Genomic DNA, 20601 nt, shown 5'->3' on the forward strand with positions numbered 1-20601 from the left:
TAAATTTAGGTGGTGCTGCCATCTATACGCAAAACTGAAACACATTTACAAGGTTCATTTCGTAAAGAGGTTCTTCTCTGTTAGATGTCTTTTCAATAGAGGGCTTCCATGAATGATGTCGCGCTTCAAAGGGTGGGAAAAATTGTGAAATTATGACAGTTTGTGACAAGGAAGAGGAAGGAGGTAACAAGAAGTGTGACATCACGCAATCTGCTTGTGCAGAACAGCATATGTGACAAGGTGGGGGAGGGGGCAGGGCCCGACTAACTAAAAGTGAGGCCCTAGGCCCACAATATTTTGGAGGCCCCCTGAAGACTCTATAGTGGGATACGGTGGTTACAGGTTTGGTCCCCGTCGGAATTCATTTTTTGGGGCCTCTTTGTCTATCCCAGAATTTTACATAAATCATTAACCATGTGCATTTATGAATCCCTTCAGGGCCCCTCATAGTTGTGACATGGTAAATTCGCTAGCAGCAGAATGATTAAAAATTCTTCTATAAGGAAGTTTTTTGCAATTAATAAGTTATAATTATTATTTTTAATTATTATGCATAATTCTTTAGGAAATTTGAGGCCCCTTAGGAAGATGGGGCCCCAGGCCCAGGCCTAGTTGGCCTGTGCTATAATCAGGCCCTGGGAGGGGGAGGAGGATAAGCGTGACACTTTGTGACACTGAAAGATGTGGGTCAAGTTTGTTGAAAAAAAGTATGACATCATTCATGGACATCCCCATAGAAGAAATAGTCAGTAAATTAAAGCGTTGTTTTTTTTTTTTTTTTTTCCTCTAGTCTGATATACAGGGTGTTCCGTTTTAACCTGCAAGACCTTTATTTTCACAACCGTTAGTCCTAGATGTATTCTTCCAATTGCAAAAATGTTCAAAATCAGATGCAGAGTTAAGATATTGAAAGTTTGAAGTGAAAATAAAAATGAGTCAGAAAATACAAAATTTAACTTTTTATACGGGCCCCAGGTCCCCTAAGTTATAGTTAGGGAAATAATCTCCATTAATATATGTACTCATTGTGTTAATTCAGAAGCGAATTAAATATTGCGCTCTACGCTAATGGCATCAGTGAATGGCATTTCATCACTTTTGATGCCATGTGCAGAAGCGTAAAAAATAAAATTGAATCCGCGCACCGATTAAAATACTTTTTTTTTAATATTAAACTTTGCCGAATTATTTAAAAAATGGTCAAACCCTATGTTTTAAGCATGCTCTTTCAGAAAAAAGTTCTTTAAAAATTTCGGAAACGAACCCATTGTTCTTACGGGGGATTAAGTTCTTCGTTAGTTCGAGACGCTCCTGTTTGTGACTGGCACATAGTGGTTGTAAGGAAAACGGAGGTACTTACCAATCCCAGGAATGGGTTTATTTGTTCATTTTTACTTCCTTTTACAAAACGGGAAGTATTGTACTCGCGAAAAAATTTTCACTCAAAAATCGGCCATTATGCTCACCCCCGAATGAATGTTGAGTTTTTTTTTTTTTTTTTTTCGACCCGACCACACGTGCATACATACCAAAGAACGTACAGACCCCCGAAATATCCATTTTGACGATTCCCGAGTTAATTACAACGAGTTTTCTCGTGATGTCTGTATGTACGTATGTGCGTATGTATGTGTGTATGTCGCATAACTCAAGAACGGTATGTGCTAGAAAGTTGAAATTTGGTACGTAGATTCCTAGTAGGATCTAGTGGTGCACCTCCTCTTTTGGTTGCATTCGGATGTTCCAAAGGGCGTCTTTTACGCCTTTTTGGGGAGAAATCATTGTTAATTTCAATGCAAAGTCAAGCGGTGTTATAATTTAGCAAACACTTGGCGATATATCGCCAAGCTTTTGGTCGCCAAGTCTTGTCGCCAACTTAGCGTCAAATTTGGCGATTTTTTTTTAAAATTTGGTTTCATTTTGGCCACTATTGGCGATATTTAGAGAGTAAACCATTGAATCACATTAAAATTGCCAATATTGGAAAAATTAATCTGTATAAAACGTAACGAAAGCCTGGACAATTTATCTTCTTTTTTTTTTGTATCATTTATGTATATGGGTGGAAAAGAAGGTCATGTGATCCACACATCAGTTCGTTTTTTTTTTTTTTTTTAATTTGAATGAAACGAGAATATGTTTATAATTTACTTTTAATTGTTTATTGATTATTATTATTATTTTTTTTTTTTTTGAATTGTAACTTTTTCATGAGAGGGCTCTGAAATTCTGATCTGCAACCTTTTTGTGCGACGGAAGCGACGAAGTTGTTATTAATTGTATTAAAAAACTAATTATAAAGTAAAATACTTTCGCTTTTTAATTCCTGCCAAAAAATAATGAAAAATAATAGTAATACCTAATAAATTCAGTTTTGTTGATAATTTTAACAAATTAATTTAATGGCTTGATTTAATGGCGATTCATTATTAAAGCTGTTGATTCAAATAACCACTGATTCAATTAACCGGCATCCACTTGGCTTTTGAGCATTTTAAACTTCTCAAATAATTCAGGCTTTCAAAGAGTTATTTGATTTATGTCATCAGTTTAAAAGCGTAATCCACATTGCTAAGTTCAGCTTTGAAATTTGTTTGTTAACTTATATTAACGAAATTAACATAATAATTACTGTTATTTTTCATTGTTTTTAGCAACAATTAACAGCAAATTATAAGTATTGTTTAGTTTTCTCGTTGTTTATAGTCTATTTTCTTCATTAAAATGTACAATTTTGTTTTGAATATGCCTAAGTCAGGCGCAGCAAGAACAAGAGCGTGGCATGAGAGAAAACGTGCGAGTGAAGTGATAGTTCAGAATGTAAAAAAAAAGTTTTCATTTTTATCGTGTGTCTTTACGATGCACTACTATTTTTTCTATTTTCTGTAAAAGTTTTTTAAAACATAAAAGAATAATAATTTTTTTAATTTATAATTTTTTCTGAGTAAAAATACTTGTTTAGTATTTGAGGTAAACAAAAAGCTAATAATTTCAGTGTATTAAAAAATGGAAAATTGGAAGGTAAGATCTTTCCTCTACGTCTAATAACTTTTAGTGGAATAGTCCTATTCGAACCTTAGACCACCATTCTTCGAACAAAATTGTTTTTATGTTTGCAAGCTTCTGCTGGTCAGGACTCCTCATTCTAACAGTTTATTTTCTTAACTGCGTTCAAATACCTTTTTTTTTATTATTACTATTATTTTTTATATGTTTTCATGAAAGCTTATGGAGAAACTGGAATTCATAACCCAAAATGAGTCTTCGTCGGATTTGCTTTGAACACTTAACTGGATACACCTTCTGACTTAGGAATGTGTACAAAAAAGTGATTTTGTTGATAAATATCATCTGTAAATGCACATTTTTAAAAGTTAAATTAATTAAAATTTTGGACATTTCTTACCCCTCCCCCCCACGAATTTTTGAGTGAAATAGTAAATTTTTACTCATAAAACTTCTAGAACTTATTCCGTACTCCTCCTAGACACCAAGGACGGATACAAGGAAGGGGCGATGGGGGCGATCGCCCCTCCCTTGAGGGACTCTTCACCGTCAATTCTTCGAAATTGAGGCTCTCCAAAAAAACGATATTCGATGTAGGGGGGTTTCGGAGCATTCTCTCGGAGTTATTACGATATTGAAGTTATAAAAATGCAATTTTACAATACCTTCGGAAATGGAAAGCGGGTCCGGGAACCTCTTCTCCTCCTAGGCTAAATCTCTAAATTTTTGTTGTTTCATATAAAAATTATGTTGCAATCCCCTTCCCTAGCGTGTGTAAATCAGATACGTAGAGAAGAGGTTTAGAGGCAAGTAAAAAACTCAATCGCCCCCTCCTTGGGAAATTTCTGGATAGAACCTTTCTCTAGAAACGCCTTTGCTGACTACAAGTTCAAATAATCAAAACAAAAGACTGATAAGATCGGCGGGGGACCTGATTAATAGTTGAGAAACGGGATATTTAAACTATTCTGAACTATAGCAAACATCGTTTATCTACGAGCAAGCAAGTAAGTAAAACCCATGATTCTGTGTCATACGCAAGCCGTACATCAGAATTTTTTTCTTTATCGGTTTTGGAGGGGCATGACACACACACACACACACACACACACACACACACATCTAGGGTCGCTTTGTATTGTAGAACTAGTGGTACCCGCACGACTTTGCCCGTAATAGAAAAATTAAAAGGTCTTTTGGTTCGCCTGTATATTTACAAATAATGTATGGTGAATTTTCTCGCCAATTGGCTTGTATCCATGTTACGGTTCCACATTATGATAATTTCGTATCTCGCCAATTGGCTTGTGCCCATGTTACGGTTCCACGTTATGACAATTTCGTAATTTACTCGTCCATCTTATGATATTTTTGATCTTAAAATTAGAATAGAAAGAGAACCACATTGAATTTTCGAAAAATCGCTTCGAGGTGCACACCCCCATGATACAAACTAACTTTGTGCCAAATTTCATGAAAATCGTCCGAAAGGTCTAGGCGCTATGCGCGTCACAGAGATCCAGACATCCAGACATCCTACAGACATCCTCCGGACAGAGAGACTTTCAGCTTTATTATTAGTAAAGATAAAGATATCGATTTGAATGTGGAATTTTTTTTCCATATTAAAATATTTGTTTAGCTGTGTTTAACTCATACTCATGAACGCATGTAATTTAATAAAACTATTACATAAAGATGTTAAAATTTCTTTGAAAAAGCCAACTCTTTTTCATGCGTGTTTCATTTAGAATTCGTTGCAAAAGTTTTCATTCAAAAAGTTTTCACGAATCATTTTTATACATAATTAAAATTACATTCTATTCTATTTATTCAAGAGTCACAACTGACTTCAACTGTATTTATGTCGAGGACTGCATACTAAGTGCCTTGCCTCCATTATTTTTATATACCGATAGATGGCAGCACCATCGCCGGATCGAACAGTTAATGAGAATTTTGAACTAGTCCAGGAGCTAATAGCTACCTAGTACTAGCACCCCCAGAGGTATCGTTTCACTTGGAGGACATTGAGACCACGAGCATATTTAACGTCGCCCAGTCCCCATTAATGACGACGGTGGGTCTTCGACCAGCGGGGAAGATTACATTCTAAAGTTTCAAAAGAAAATGTTGAGTAGAAGTAGATACGGAGTGTTAAAAAAAAATAAATAAATAAAATTTCATATCGCAAACCCAAAAATAACTAAATTAGCAACTAAAAACTTCAGTTCATTATCATGAAAATTTATAGTTTAAATTACACTCTATTTTAAATATTCTCTGAAGAGCGCGAACTGGTGAAGGGTTGTCGCAATAAAACCTTACTTGAATGGCAACGGAGAAAATTTTTAAATCAACGAGCTTTCTCTGTTTGTCTGCCAACAATGAAATCTTTACCAATTGCGTTAATAAAGGATTAGACCATTAGAAAGAACACATTTTTTCATGTAATAATAAGTTTTCTTTTCGACGGTGTTCTTTCAGATGAAGATGAGAAAATGAATTCGAAATTATGTCTGTCACAACGAATTGCCATGCTTAAGCTAAGGCTGCTGAACACTTTATCACGCTGGAAGTCTGAAACATTTGGAGCTTGAAGTACCTTTGGTTGTCAATACGTTCTAGCATTTTTGTGAGTTTGAGTTCAATAAGTTTTGTGGAGCACGCATGCAAAGACTTGGCGAAACGCATTAGGTTTTTTTTTTTTTTTTTTTTTTTTTTTTTTTTTTTTTTTATGGATAATAATTCAAAATCTCGTTCTTTGCAAATCTACTGTCAATACACATGGTTTTAATGGGTTTCAGTTGCAGAGTAAATATTGGTTTGCTAAAATATATGTGCCATCCAAGATCCAATGACTGTCATAATTGTTCCAGTGAAAAATAGCCTATATTCAATGCGCTGCAGCTCAAATTCGTCACCTTGCATTTTCTTTTCATTAGTACCATTAGAAAGAATATATTTCTTTCTTAAATACAAAAAATAAAATTCCGATGGTGTTCTTTTATTAAAAAATGAGTTTGAATACTATCTGTGGTTCAAGAGAAATGCTTGTTCTACAATGAATAGCGTATGGTGATCGACATGGAAGACGGTTTATAGTGATTTTCCAACTGTTGTTAGTCAGAAATTGTTTCTTTTTTTAAATTTATTTTTTAAAAAGTTAGTTTGGAAATTAAATATGACAGAAATAGAAAAATATCTTGTTTTGGAAACAATGATACATTGGACACAACAAGATGTTTTTCTGTTTCTCTCATATTTAATTTTCTAACTAACTTCTTAAAAGAAAAATAAAAACAATTTCTGACTAATAACAGTTGTTACGATAAAGCGGTTTGCATGGAAATCACCATCCGTTATACATTGTTGAACGAGCTTTTCTCGTAAACGACAGGCAGTGTTTCAAGCTAATTTTTTTCATCCTTATCTCAAAGAACACCATCGAAATCTGTTCTTTCTAGTGATACTAATAGAAAGAAGTTGCAAAAGGTGACAAACTTGAGCTACCGCGCTTTGAAAAGAGTATTATTTACTTGAACTTTTTTTTGATAGCCACTTTGGATGACAATATCTCTTAGAAGATAAATATGTACGCTTTGCAACTGTAGTTATATGTCCAATAAAAACATGTGTATTGACATTTCAAATCCAAGAAAAAAATTCTCCACTGCGTTTCGTTAGGACTTTGCATACATGCTACAATGTGAGGTCGTTTCCAATGCTTGGAAGTTCATTCTAGCGAGCTTTATTTTCCAAACATAACGACAATGCAAACATAAATTAAGATTAAGAAGAAAACGTCCGAAAACAGAAATATTTCACAACTCAATGAACAGTAAATCGTGAAATTAATGTATAAAATTTAAACAAACTAAACATCTAAGGAGTACAAACTTTTGCATTGCGATTTCTATCTCACAATTTTAATGGCTGCTCCCTCAAATGCATCGTTTCGCCAGTGCACTGATACTAATGCTGTAATTCGCTACTCCAGCGCTCGAATACGTTCTACATTGCGGTGATTTACAAAATTATAGAAAAAGGTAAAACATTGCGTTCCACGTGTGTCTGTTGAGGTAAACATAGGCAGTTTGTTATGAGTAATTATTAACGCATTTGATGCGTCTTAATAATTACTCATAACAAACTGCCTTAACAACAGTTGAACAATGTCTGTTGCTTTCAGCAACAGACATTGTTTTGTCCCTAAATGGTATTATCGAGTTTCTAATATAGTGTTAGTTTTAATTATTTTCCCCTGAAAAGTGAGTTGATCGTCGTAAATGAAGAAAGTGTAAACACAAGAAAGTTCTGTATTAACAAACTTCGCATTGGCATGAAAGTAACAACGAATATGCTCGTCTGTTCGAAGCATATTTTTGAAAGAGGATTAAGTTTTACCAGGGGTGCGTTCAAAGCTCAAAAAGAGGATTTGATTATATTAGCTGAAGAATAAGGACTTTCATCTCCGCCTAATTTAAAAAGAATTAATTTAACTAACCTTATTTAACAGTAGCATTTATTAGAACGGACACAGAGTATGCAAAATATATTCTTAACAATATTATCGCAGAACGAAATGAAAAATGTTTAACCGAGAAAGAATGTTTAGAATTTGAACTAGCAGAAACAAAAGCTGAGAATTTTAATCGCCAAAATAGTGCGCCAACTTTACTTTATTGCTTGCATTATCGGCAGAATAGTTTCACGAAAAAGTTGTTCAGGGATATAGTATTATTATATTGTGCGAGCTAAGTACCTTTGGCAAGATTTCGCTCATCAGTTTCACCATCTTTATGATGAGTGGATTAAAAAAGCTGGAATATTACAGAATTCGATAAGTTTAAAGAAATAATGAAAGATCAATTAAAAAGAAAACTACCACCATCTATTCGCGAGAATCCGAACGAAATAAAATCATTTAATTCAGAAACAAAGAATTATTATACTCCTCTTTTGATAATCAATTGCACTGTCGTATAATTAACTTATCTAGTATTAAATGTTATTTTTGTCATTCTTATAGCCACTATAAAACTTTAGTTCCATCAAAAATTGATAAAAATTGAATTCAACGTCGTGGAAATGGTTAATTGGAGAGCTACGAGCTACGTGATTTGCATTAATTTCTAAAATTTTTAGTACTGCTTCTTGATTTCTCATTTCTTTCAAACGCTGTCTAGAATATCCACAAGATTGAGAAAATTAATGTCAAAAGAATAAAACAAAAAAAAATCATCATACATATAAACAAAAACTACTAGGCTTATTAGCATTTACACGCTACTGCATACATTCTTTTTAAATTTGTCATCTGCCATTAGACGGTTGGTTGCAGTCAGGGCCGATCCTAGGGTGTCGGCCGCCCGTGTGCAAAGACCTAATGTGCCGCCCCTGAAGAGCAATTTGCATGTTTTAACAAATATTTAACGCCCATATAAATCTTTCTTCAAATTTCTGTATCAAGTTCTAATTTTAAGAAAAAGCAGAAGGAGGATGAATTTATGTAAAAAATTAGAAACTCCTTAGGTACAATTTATATCTTTGAAGTAAGTAATAGGTACCGAAATTTACTAGTCGTAAAAACGCATTTTATAGTCTGTCTTTGGTGACATCAGAAAAGGGGGGGGGGGGATCGCCCCCAGAAAATATACGATATTGGCGCATGAAAAATAGCTGTAATTAATCTTTGGTTGTGTTTGGTTGCAAGGACAAAAGAGTCGGGGACATTTAAGGCCCATGGAGAAATTTTCAATATTGACGTCAAAAATTGCAATTCTAGGAAATTTTTCGAGACTTGAGGGGAAAGTAATGTTGGAGTTCTTTCCTGAAATTCTTTCAAAATTGATGTCAAATTGCAGCTATTTTTTGTGACCTTAGTATAAGAAAGATTGGCGTTCTTCCCGAAAATTTTCTGAAACAGAAGATTTAAACACGCAATTTTGGGTTATCTTTGTTGAAATTGCTGAAGAAAGGAAGATTCGGTCGTCTTCTTCTATCGAAAGTTTTCGAAATTGAAGTTTAAAACTCAAATTTAGGCTGTCTTTGGTGACGTTAGGGGGTCTGGCATCTTTCCTCCGGTAATTTATCGGCATTATTGTTTCAAAAACACATTTTTGGCTAGATTTGGACACGATAGGGGGAACGGGAAAAAATTCCGAACTGAAATATTTTTCGGAATTAAAATCAATTTCAGACTATTTTTGTGAAGGGAGGATTTTGGGGCTCTAAAAAGCGCAATTTAGTCCTATCTTTAGTGATGTTAAGGAAACCTGGAAGCTTCAGCGGATCTTTCTGAATATTTTTCGATATCAATACAGTAAAACCTGTAAAGTTGACCACCTTTATAAGTTGACCACCTGTCTATGTTGACTGCTTTTGTCAGGAACGGAATTAGTCCTATGTTATATAATAAAGGAAAACCTGTGTAACTTGACCACCTCTCTATCTTGACCACCTGTCTATCTTGACCACTAATGAACACCAAATTTGGTTTGGAGTATTGTAAAAAACCCTTTGTAAGTTGACCACTTGGTTTATTTTTAAAATTTTACTTAGCAAATTATTATTATTATTTTTTTTAAAGCTTTCCAAGAATATTTTTGATACCAGACCAGCATTTTACTAACTAAATGGAACAGCAGCATAACTAAACCTCCTTTTGAGCTTAACCACATGGGAAAACTACTAAGAACCCTATAGAGAAGTACAAAGTATTTTTTTCCAGTTGCAATATTTTGTGGCAACAATGGAATTGTGCTAAAGAGTAAAGTTACTTGCATTGCAGTATTTCTGGTGCAAGGGATTAAGAGATACGACATTTTCATTTGCAACTGCTTTTTTGAACTATGAGTTTCCAACTTATTGCTCTTTGTGTTATAGTTTTACATAAAATGGCTTCAAAAAGAAAGTTAGTTGAACTTGAGATTGATAAAAGATATGAAATATTAAAATTATTTGAAAAGGGAGAAAGCCAGAGAAAAATAGCTGACACATATGGAATTTCTAAAACTAGTGTCTAATAAGTGCGCCAACTTCAATAAGGAGTTATTTTGTTGAAAAGTAGATCATCATGGGGTTATAAATGTATAAAAAATTTGTAATTTTTGAGAAGCTATGAATTTTTAGGAACTATTAATATCAAATGAGTAACTTTTCCTAATTTTTTTTTTTGATCAATTTACTGAAATTTTAAATTTGCATGACACATTATGCGTCATTCCGGGAAAATAATCTTTAAAAATATTTGAATAACATTTTAAATTATTGTTTCAAAGTAATGCTAAACAATGAAAGTGAATTGAACAGAAAGAGTAAGTGTCAATCAATCAAAAAATGAATACATGGTGCAAGAAATGACAAAAAAAAATCATTACCCCCTTTATAAGTTGACCACCTGTCTAAGTTGACCACCAAAGTACTGCACCGCAAGTGGTCAACTTACACAGGTTTCACTGTATCTGAAAAATACAACTAAAGACTTTTCTCCACCTCACCTCGGCGATTGATGGGGGATGCCGGATGCCCTAGCGCCGTGAAAGTTTACATAAGCCATCCGGAATTTTTTAGAAATGGAAGTCCCAAAATCATATTTTAGGCATTGTTTGATAACGATGGGACAAAGAGCGAGTGGGGGTTCAGTGTGCCCTCAAGAATTGTTTTTTGAAACTGAAATCAATTTCAGTCTAGTTTAGGCAGGAAGGTTTGGTGGCTCCACCCCAGACAACCAACCAAATCCAAAAGCCATCTTTAAGATATCCATTGGATAAAGCAAGCAGACATCACCAAATCCACTAGACATCCATGCGTGGTCTACATATCCAAGTCCATATCCACCAGAGGTCAGAAAGGTTGCACTTAAAAGACATCCCAGGGAGGTCTGGATATTTGGATCTCTCTTGGATATGATATGATCTCCAATGGTTGTTATGGATTTGCGATAGATATCCACGAGATATGCGTTTTACGTCGATTACGTGCATTAGATAGCCATGGGAGATAGCTATTTAGATAGTTTATAGATATCTAGAATATCCATGTTGTTTACTTTGTGTACTAAGCCTGTAAGCAAAATAAATCTGGACATAAAATGCATCCTTAAAATTTTAAATACTAAATCATTTAAAAAAAAACAGAGATTATTAAAATATATATATTTTTACTACTACTCATTTAAAATATTTACTTAAGACAAATTTAACATTTTTAATATTAAAAATGCAACCTATATTTACTCAGATATTAAATGCTATAGGTTTAATACACTTTATAGTAGTTTGATCAAAAAATAAAAATAACTACATCAATTTTTTTGACTAATGTCAAATTTAAAATGTGTACTTATATTTTACTTTATTTTGATAAAATCATAATTGCTAACTCTAAGCAATAACCTCCTTACTGCAATTTTATATATTTTATAAACCTTATGTCATTAATTGTATTTGATTAAATCTTTTAAATTATACTTGGTAATTTAAAGTAGCTTTACTAATAAATATGCAACCTCTCCCCCCCCCCCTCACCCATACACACACAAAAAAATATTTTTATTCAGCTAGTAATTCACTTTATTTGCAACCAATTTGAACTTTTACATCCAATAATATATTATTAGAAACTCGTGGCTCAAATATAATTTATAAGTAAAAGGATTTCACACAATGCATAATACTTAATAAAGTTTAGTTTATTTGATAAGTGTTCAAAAAAAATTAACTATCACACTAAAATATTATGATGCATTGTGATTAATGCATGTATAATCTAGAAAAAAAAATAATAGACAAATATGAAAATATTTATTTTGTTTCATATCTCTTAAAAGATGTCGAATTTCAAATCTAAAAACTGAACTACAATAAAATTTTGATATTTTTAGGCAAAATGACCTACCTTTATATGCTCCTTCCTTTACATGAGTCACACACAGCAATCTCTACTTTTTAAAACTAAATTCTACGTAGTGAAAAAAGCTTTAATGTCATCAAAATTAATGTAAAATATTTTTATTGACTAACATTTTAAAAAATGCATACAAACAAAATATCACAAATGCATGAAAATTTGACAGGGACAAAACATCTATGTTTGTTTTCAGCAATCACGAATTGCTTCTTGTTTTCACTTCACCGGTGAATGATGTTAGTCCTTTGATTTTTGGAAAGGAGCCTCGGGAGCACCACTGTTGACTGGCTCAGCTTCCTGCTTCTTCAGCAAGCACGGTCTCCATCAGCAGCACTGACCACCAGAATCCGCTCCTGCTGTGCGGTTGCTTCTGTATCTTACACACACGCCTTCAAACATACACACGTCTTTACACATACACACGCCTTCAAACATTCGCATATCTTTACACATACCTACACAAAAACACACGTACCAGCACATGCACACTCATGATTGCAAAAAGCTTCATTTTAATTCAAGATGTCAAAAATTCAGGTTTATTATTATTATTTATTTGATTTTATCTAGTCAGGTTTTGATTTGCTGCAACTACTTTTTAACCACAACTTTCATGGCAGAACCTGTTGCCCTAATTTTGATTAATACTGGGAGAAAACCAATTTATAAAAGTACTTATTTTGGCAATGCAATCTGGAACTTTGTTACTACATATTACAGCATACATAAATACTTAGAATTTAATGCAAAAATTTAGAATTTCAATTACAATAACATGACATTTGGAACTATACTTGTCTGCAACTTAAGTGGACAGTGACATCATCACCACACACAGAAGAAAAACCGAGTTAACAGATAAAATGTCACACTTATTAGCTTCCTCACCTTACCTGCTTCACGAATAAGAGGAGATCACCACCTGTGTATGAGCTGCTACTGGCTAGCGTGTTTGATTCAAATGGTTTTAATGTTCCTCGCTGCTTTGCTCGTAAAATTGAAAATATTTAAAGATTGACAGAAATTAAGACTAAAAAAGGTAGTATGCATGGGTTTAACGAACAAATCTTATTTTTAAACGGTAGAGCACAATTTCACCCCAATATCGGAAAAGACGCAATGAACTATTTCCTTCATTTGGTCTCATCTTATTTCTCCATTGTCAAGTAAACTTGCAGTCGAGTATACAATACTCAAGAAAATTGCAGCCATAACCACAATTGCAGATGTAACTAGCGTGAAGACCTTTTCACCAAAAAGTCCAAACTGTTCCAAAATATTTGAATTAAACATCTCCTTTTTCTAATTTTTGTTCTGAAAAACAGCCAAGAAAACTTTTTAATTCAAAATATGAGAAAATTGCAAAAATAATGGACTGATGCTGCATAAAGCATGTGTTTTCACATTTGCAATTATTAAATTATAAGATATACATACCTTATATGTTTGAGCGTTAAAGGATATAATTTTAAAAGATGTCGAAAACACAGAGAACAAACATAAAAGAGAAACTACATTTAATTTAAATAGTTCCTCCTGAATGTTTTTCTCAGTAATTTTTCCGCTTGGTTTTTTTCTTCTGCTAAAATAAAGAAATAAATATTTGCTATCTTGTTTTTCATAACAATTTATGAATTATATATTTACATACTTGACAAACACAGGATACTGCAATTAAAAAAAAAAAAAACTGGCTTGACAGAGAAGGAACATAAAAAAGAAACTATGTCAATTTTATTAGGTAGTCGCTGTTAAATGTTCCTCTCTGGATGTTTCTCATTCTCTATTTTCTCTTTCATACTATAAAATAATGAAATATTTGAAAAAGAATAATTTGTATATTGTATTACGAGTATTAGCGTCATTCTACATCCTCGGTAAAGTGTATGTCAACAAGGTTGATACTCTGAACTCGAACTAAGAGTTACTTGGTACGGCACTAGTGAAAACTACACATCAAATACATACAATGTGAATTTTGAAGCCAGACTTTTATGAGTAATAGTTGGCTAACTTGGATTCATATTTAATTGTTGCAAAATTTACAGCATTCAGAGACTTATAAAACATTACGCTAATTTTAATATGGTAGATTTCCAAAAACTTGATACTTAATAACCCCATCAAATCCAGAAAACTCATCTACATTCTGGCAGGACGAAAACACCTGAGAGAAAAACTTTACATATGCATTCTCATTAACCTGGCATTTTTAAACGCAACCACTTTTTAGTCAACAGTGGGCTGAGTTTTCAAGCAAATATAATACCATTTGAATTTAAATAAAACAATTGGGAAATTGAAAAAAAATCATGCCAAAAAATGCTTATTATTAAGGAGGAGTAAGTGAGACACTTGGAATACATTGGTAAAACCAAAATTCCAGCATATTGAGATTTCATAGCTTTTAGGGAGAAATAATATTAATAGTAGTGCACATCTTGCTAATGTAAACGATGAGGTGCTAAAACATGAATGCAAATAATAAACCCAACATTGGGTCTTTTTGTGCCATCCGACAACAAGGGGAAAGAAAAAATGCAATCTTTATCTTTATAATGCAAACACATGTTCAAGCAATGTGCAATTGAAAAAATTAACAAACTGGATAGATGTTTTGGGGGAATGCATGCTTAAATTGAATGGTTAAACTGAACATTCATAAACATAAAAATTTCTAGAAAATAAGCCTTAAACATTTCCACAAAACAACTTTAGAGTTTTAATTGTTTCAGCAAAGTAACACAACACATGCAAAGAAATCTAAGTTAATAACCTAGTCTACTTGCAAGATAGATTTTTATATTTAAAAAAATGAAAAGTTAACATTGTGGAAGAAATGCAGATCGAACATTCACGAACAGAAATTAAAGTTAGGGTACCTGTGAACTTAACTCTTCATTAGTGAAAAAATTATCATAGAGTAAAAAAAAAAATACATTTACCAGAAACAAAGAAACATACGAATAAAGAAAAGAAAAACGTCAAAACAGTTTAATACTCCACTAAATTTTTAAAACAGCAAACAAAGTAGCAATGGCCGACATTCAAATCAAACGGAAAAGCGGTAGGTAACATACAAACGCTTGCCTTTTGCTGACCAACAAATGTTCTAAAATTTGAAAAACACAAAAAATCAGCAGCATCTGAAACACTTATCTAAGAAAAGAACATCTACATTAATTAATGTAGTAACAACAAAGAAAAGTATCCAGTACAAAATTGTTATCCACCAAACTCACGCCGTATCGCGATCGCGATTTTGTTGATAAACAATGAAGTTTAGAAGAAGTGTTAGTTTTCTCAGTTCACCACACTTTAAAAAGAAATGAATTTAAAAAAAACTCACCTCACATCAACAAAACTTTAAATTAAAAGAATTTTGTCGCAGAGACCTGAATATAAACAAATCAAGTAATATCCAACAGTCAAATATCTAGCAGATATCCGTAAATGAGACTTCGATGGATATTTATTTTAAACATTCAGGTTATTGAACAGTCATCCACAAGCTATCCAAATATCTATGTCTAAAACATGTAGAACTCTGGATAGCTAGACGACTTACGAAAATCCATATCCAAAATCTGGATATCCATAAGCTATCCGAATATCCACATCCAAAACATGTAACCGTTTGGATGTCTTGAAGATATATCAGAAATCCATATCCATAGACATAACCAGATATGGATATCCATCAGCTGTGTGGCAAATCCAATGGATATTTGGATATGCCATGGATCTTTTTGGATGTCTAAGGGCCGCCATTCACGGGCGCTCCATCCATCCGAATGGCGCGGCACCACTCCAAAATCCGGTCGTGAATGCCGAACGCCTCATCCATTTGGATGGCATGGCGCGGCTCGCTGGATATCCAGCCGAGCTGAAATCCATCGCACCGCGCCGATTTTCGACCGTTCCATCGCATCGTGAATGTGAAAACCCGCTTGGAGTGGGAAGTCGAGATCGCATGTACTTGAAGCGACTAATTGATATCAACCAATGAGATAGGCAGCAGAGGGGTGAAAATCGTGATGCAATATTTGTTTTTGTTGATGAAATCATGTTCTCTCGTGTAATGGATATGTTTTTTTCAACTTTTAGCTCTACAATTGGAAAAAAAGCAAATTCAATATAAAAATGTTGCCGTTTAAGAAATGCGTCTTATTTTCTACATACATATTGTATTTGTTTTGAATGAAACGCATAATGTTTAAAGGAAAGCAGACAATTTGACAATCATCCGTTGAGAATGAATCTGACAAGGGTCAAAGATTTTTCAATTATTTTCTCACAACTGAATAATACTTAGGGAATTTTGAATTTAAATTGCAAAATAAAAGCAGTATTATTTAAACCAATTACTGTTTGTGAAAATGCATTTCGTAAACAGAGATTAGGAGAACAAGAAATTGGAAATGAAAAAGATTAACTCGTATGATCTCACTACTCTCGAAAATTAGAGCCTATAAAAGTAACAATATGAAATAAATAGGTTTTATTAACAGTTGTTAGGTTCAATAGATTGTACTCAAGGTGAGGTTTTTTTTTATATGGCTAAAACCAACTTGTGCAGCACATTATTCATACTTGTCAAAAAAAAAAAAAAAAAAAAAAAAAAAAACCTAAAAATTTTATACGTATCTGTTCATCAACTTTAGTTAGTAACAACTAAAGCTGACTTTTTTTTACAGCATACTTTAAATATCTTTTTCGTAACTGTAATGTAAGCATTTTTTAGTGCTACATAATGCTGCACTAAAAACTGCATATTCTAATATGTTTCAGTTTCATCAATTAAAAAAAGAAAAAAAAATCCTACATGCCTAAATTCTTGAATTCAAAGAAAAAAAAAAGAGTCATTCTAATATTTTGAACACAAACAAAACAATATGAATTCTTTTTTCTTAGTGATCAAGATTTCATTGAAATTAATAGTAAGAGCAAATATTGATGGTTCTTAGCACTCAGCTAAATTTTCCTACAAAGACCTTATTACGTTCTTGCAATTAAATGAATAATCAAGTGCATATTTTTATGTTAAGAAAAACATGTGCTATAAATTTTGCACTAGTGCAGATTGAATTTTTTTTGTTTTTTTCATAACAGTTTTGGAATGACAATATATATTAAAACCAAATGTTCCTGGGGGGGGGAGAAGGGGCACGACTTTGTTTGCAGCAGTACAGTTATGAAAAACCTTACCTGGCAGCAATGAAATGGTAGGATTGAGATTTGCATAGCCTTTACAATACTGCCAGGTTAGGTTTGCCCTAACTGTATGTCTTTAATTGATAGCGATGTGCCAGATATCCAAAAGAAAATAAAGATCTGTATCCGTATCATGATTAGTAGATCTTAAATGGATTTTTAGCCGTAAACTCTTATTACATATTTGAAACTCTACATGTGGATAACTATAAAATAACATACAATTAAATTTGAATTAGCTTTACATTTTTTAAAGATATTATAAGGTAACATTTCAGCAATTTTTTTATACTGATTTAGGAATTGTACTATTCCTCCTATTGACTTTTCCAGCCATTCTTCGAAAAATTGAGACAGAATTCTCCGATTACTCTTCGTAAAGATGTTCTTGGCAGTGCTATGTCGGTAACGGCAGGTCGAGAGGAATGGAACAACAGCATTTATATGCCGAAATATTATTTCTAGCCAGTAGATGTAGCAGCTACTAGTATAGCTACAGACCAAGCTAGAAATAATTTTTCACATTTTACTTCGACTTAAATGCAATGCAGTCTCAATCTTATCGACTCTCCCCTTCTCTTCGTTATTTTCAGAATAAATCAAATTCCTGATTATGTTTCTGCTACAGATTGATTTTTTAAATAAATCGTGCTTTTACCCTTACGGGAATACCTTTCAACACAAATTTTACACTTGGACAAGGATCAAATAGGGTTAAAAATTCAAGGTCCATATATGTATTTGCGGATCTAGACATGAATGATCTATATGATTGTCTGCGGATCTACATTTTTATGATCCGGCAATTCACTAGTAATTATACACTGTAGCACTGTTCTATTTTCAGTAGGAGATTTATGGAACCACTGTCAATTTTATAAACACAATTTAATTTTAGAGAAAACTAAAAATATCAATTGTCAATATTCTGAAAATATTAATGATAATTATTTTTCTTTTATTCGTTCAAAAACAAATGCTTTTGATTTTTTTAAAATTATTATTTGTGTGTTTGTGAAGGTACAGGCTTTACAGAAAAAAACATAGATTGAAATAAGAAAAATTCTCGTAATAACAAAATAAGTTTATTCATACAGCATTTATATACATTAATCTTTTAAAGTGAACATTTATTACCAGGTGGTGTAAAGTTGCACACATCAAATAAAAGACTATATTACTAAAATATAAATAGTCAAAAGAATGTTAATATATATATATATATATATATTTAGATTTTATCAATAAGGAATTAAATTTCAATTTCCAAATTCTACAGCAGACAATTCTTTAGCAACAGCAATGGTGTTATTTACTTATACAACATTTTAAAATCAGAACACTCTCATTTTCGCTCAAATTGTAGCGAATTTGTAGAATTTTCATGACGTTGCCTGCGTAGAAAGCTTCATTTTTTAAAAAAGTACTGTGAACAAAGGCAACCAGTGCCAACTTGTATCCAAAAGTATGAATCGGTATGCCTTGTGTACTAAACTAACCTAGGGTAAACCTTTATACCAGGCAAATCGGAATTCTTTTTTTTTTTTTTTTTTTTTTTGAAAATTCGTAATTCCAAGAGGATAAAAAGTTCCCCTTTTGCCCCCACATGTACCATAAAATCATTAATCTCCGAGGCATCTCGTACAAAGCAAAAAATTTATAATTTTTCTTCAAAACCATCGATTATTTCTTCCTTTTTTTAAAAAATCAAACATAAGTCTAAAGAAAATATCAAGCTGAAAAATATATTAGCTAACAAACTTTTGAATCAACATTTGCAAATGAATAATAAAAAAATGACACATTTAAAACGAAAAAAACAACTGAAACTTACAGAAATCAATATTTTTAAGCACCATGCGGGAGATTTTAGTGATGCATGAGAGCAAAAACTATTTCACATTAATTACTTAACTACAAATAATCAAGATAATCAGTTACTACTTACTGTTTTTCTATCTAGCGAATGCTTCCACACTTTCAAAAGTAAAGAGGCATTGGCTTCCACTTTTCTAAGTTCACAATTATTAACTAATCGTAAAATAAAAGTACAGATCGACTATTGTGTTTACAGAAAAAAACAGACTTAAATATGTTTTACATTTTTCTCATGTAATTTTATACAAATTGAAATGGAAGGAGGAAGTCTCTACTGTGGCCATCCTCCTCGATTTTTGAGATTATGTCCCAAATGTATTTGAGAAGGTTATTTAATTAATAATCACGTTAAAATCCAACATAGTCAAATTTTCATTAAAAGTTGATGATAGAAGAGTTTACCGTAATCATCTCTTCCTGCATCTTTTTTGGTGCATCAGCCATCTATAAATCTTTAATGAGCCAACTTATAACTACAGGGCATTAAAATGTATATAATTTAATTAAATCAAGCCGATTTCTTTCAAAGAACTAGCTGTGTCGAGCGTTTTAACTTTTATGGTTCTTTTAAAATAGTCGTATATCTGTTGTTTAATTATGACCACCTTGCCCCATGTACCACTCCTTTTACCTCACCACATGGGGTAAAGCGGTCATAACTACATATGAAAAAGAAAGTGAATAAAGTATTTTTTTTCTTCCGAAAACTTAATGCAATGTGTTCTCTTAATGTAATGTTTCAAAACATATGTGAAGTTTTTAAAGGAAGTCTTAAATATTTATTACGTACATAAGATGGGAAGCAGGATTTTATGACAATTCCTCACCCTTTCCTGACCGTAATAAATGAAACAATATCATAGAGAAAAATAATAAAATACATACACCAAATTTAATTTTTCTTTTTAAATTAAAACTAGAAATTGCATTGCATAAAAATAGTTTTCATAAATATCCTATTTTCAATCACAAGTGATCATAGCCCCTACCACAAACTAAAGGAAACATAAAATTATAAGATAATTTTTTGTGCAGAAATTATTAAACGAAGAAAAACTGTTTTCCTAGAAATTGAAATTGCATAACTTCAACATTTCAAAACAGTAAATATAAAAGTAGTATGAAAGTCAGTGGCGCACAAAAGGGGGTCTAGGGGGTAGGGTGTATGGGTGGGGTCCAAGGGGTCCCCTCCCATAGCTCGCTTTTTTTTTCCCGATTAAATTCCCCGCATGTGAAATAATTTCAAACAAAGGTAACAATTGTTTCAGTTCCAATGAGTGAAAAAATAAAATCCTCGTGTTAAAACATTTTTAAAAATATTGTGCACTTTTCCAATAATGATTTGCCTTTTAGAAGCGCAACAGTGATTATAAATGAATATACTGTAATAACTCTGTTTTTAATTTTGACATTACAAATTGAAAAGAGATTCTATGAACTTGAATCTATTTTTTAATTATGAGAAATGTAAAAGTGTAAATTATTTTGCTCTCTGGTTATTTTGTGTATTTCATTCAATAATGCTAATTACTTATTCAAGTTTATTTTTTACTGTTTTCCATTTTCGGGCACTGATAAAATCAAGTCAAT

Source organism: Uloborus diversus, chromosome 1, assembly GCF_026930045.1.
Source record: "Uloborus diversus isolate 005 chromosome 1, Udiv.v.3.1, whole genome shotgun sequence".
In the NCBI taxonomy this organism is placed as follows: Eukaryota; Metazoa; Arthropoda; class Arachnida; order Araneae; family Uloboridae; genus Uloborus; species Uloborus diversus.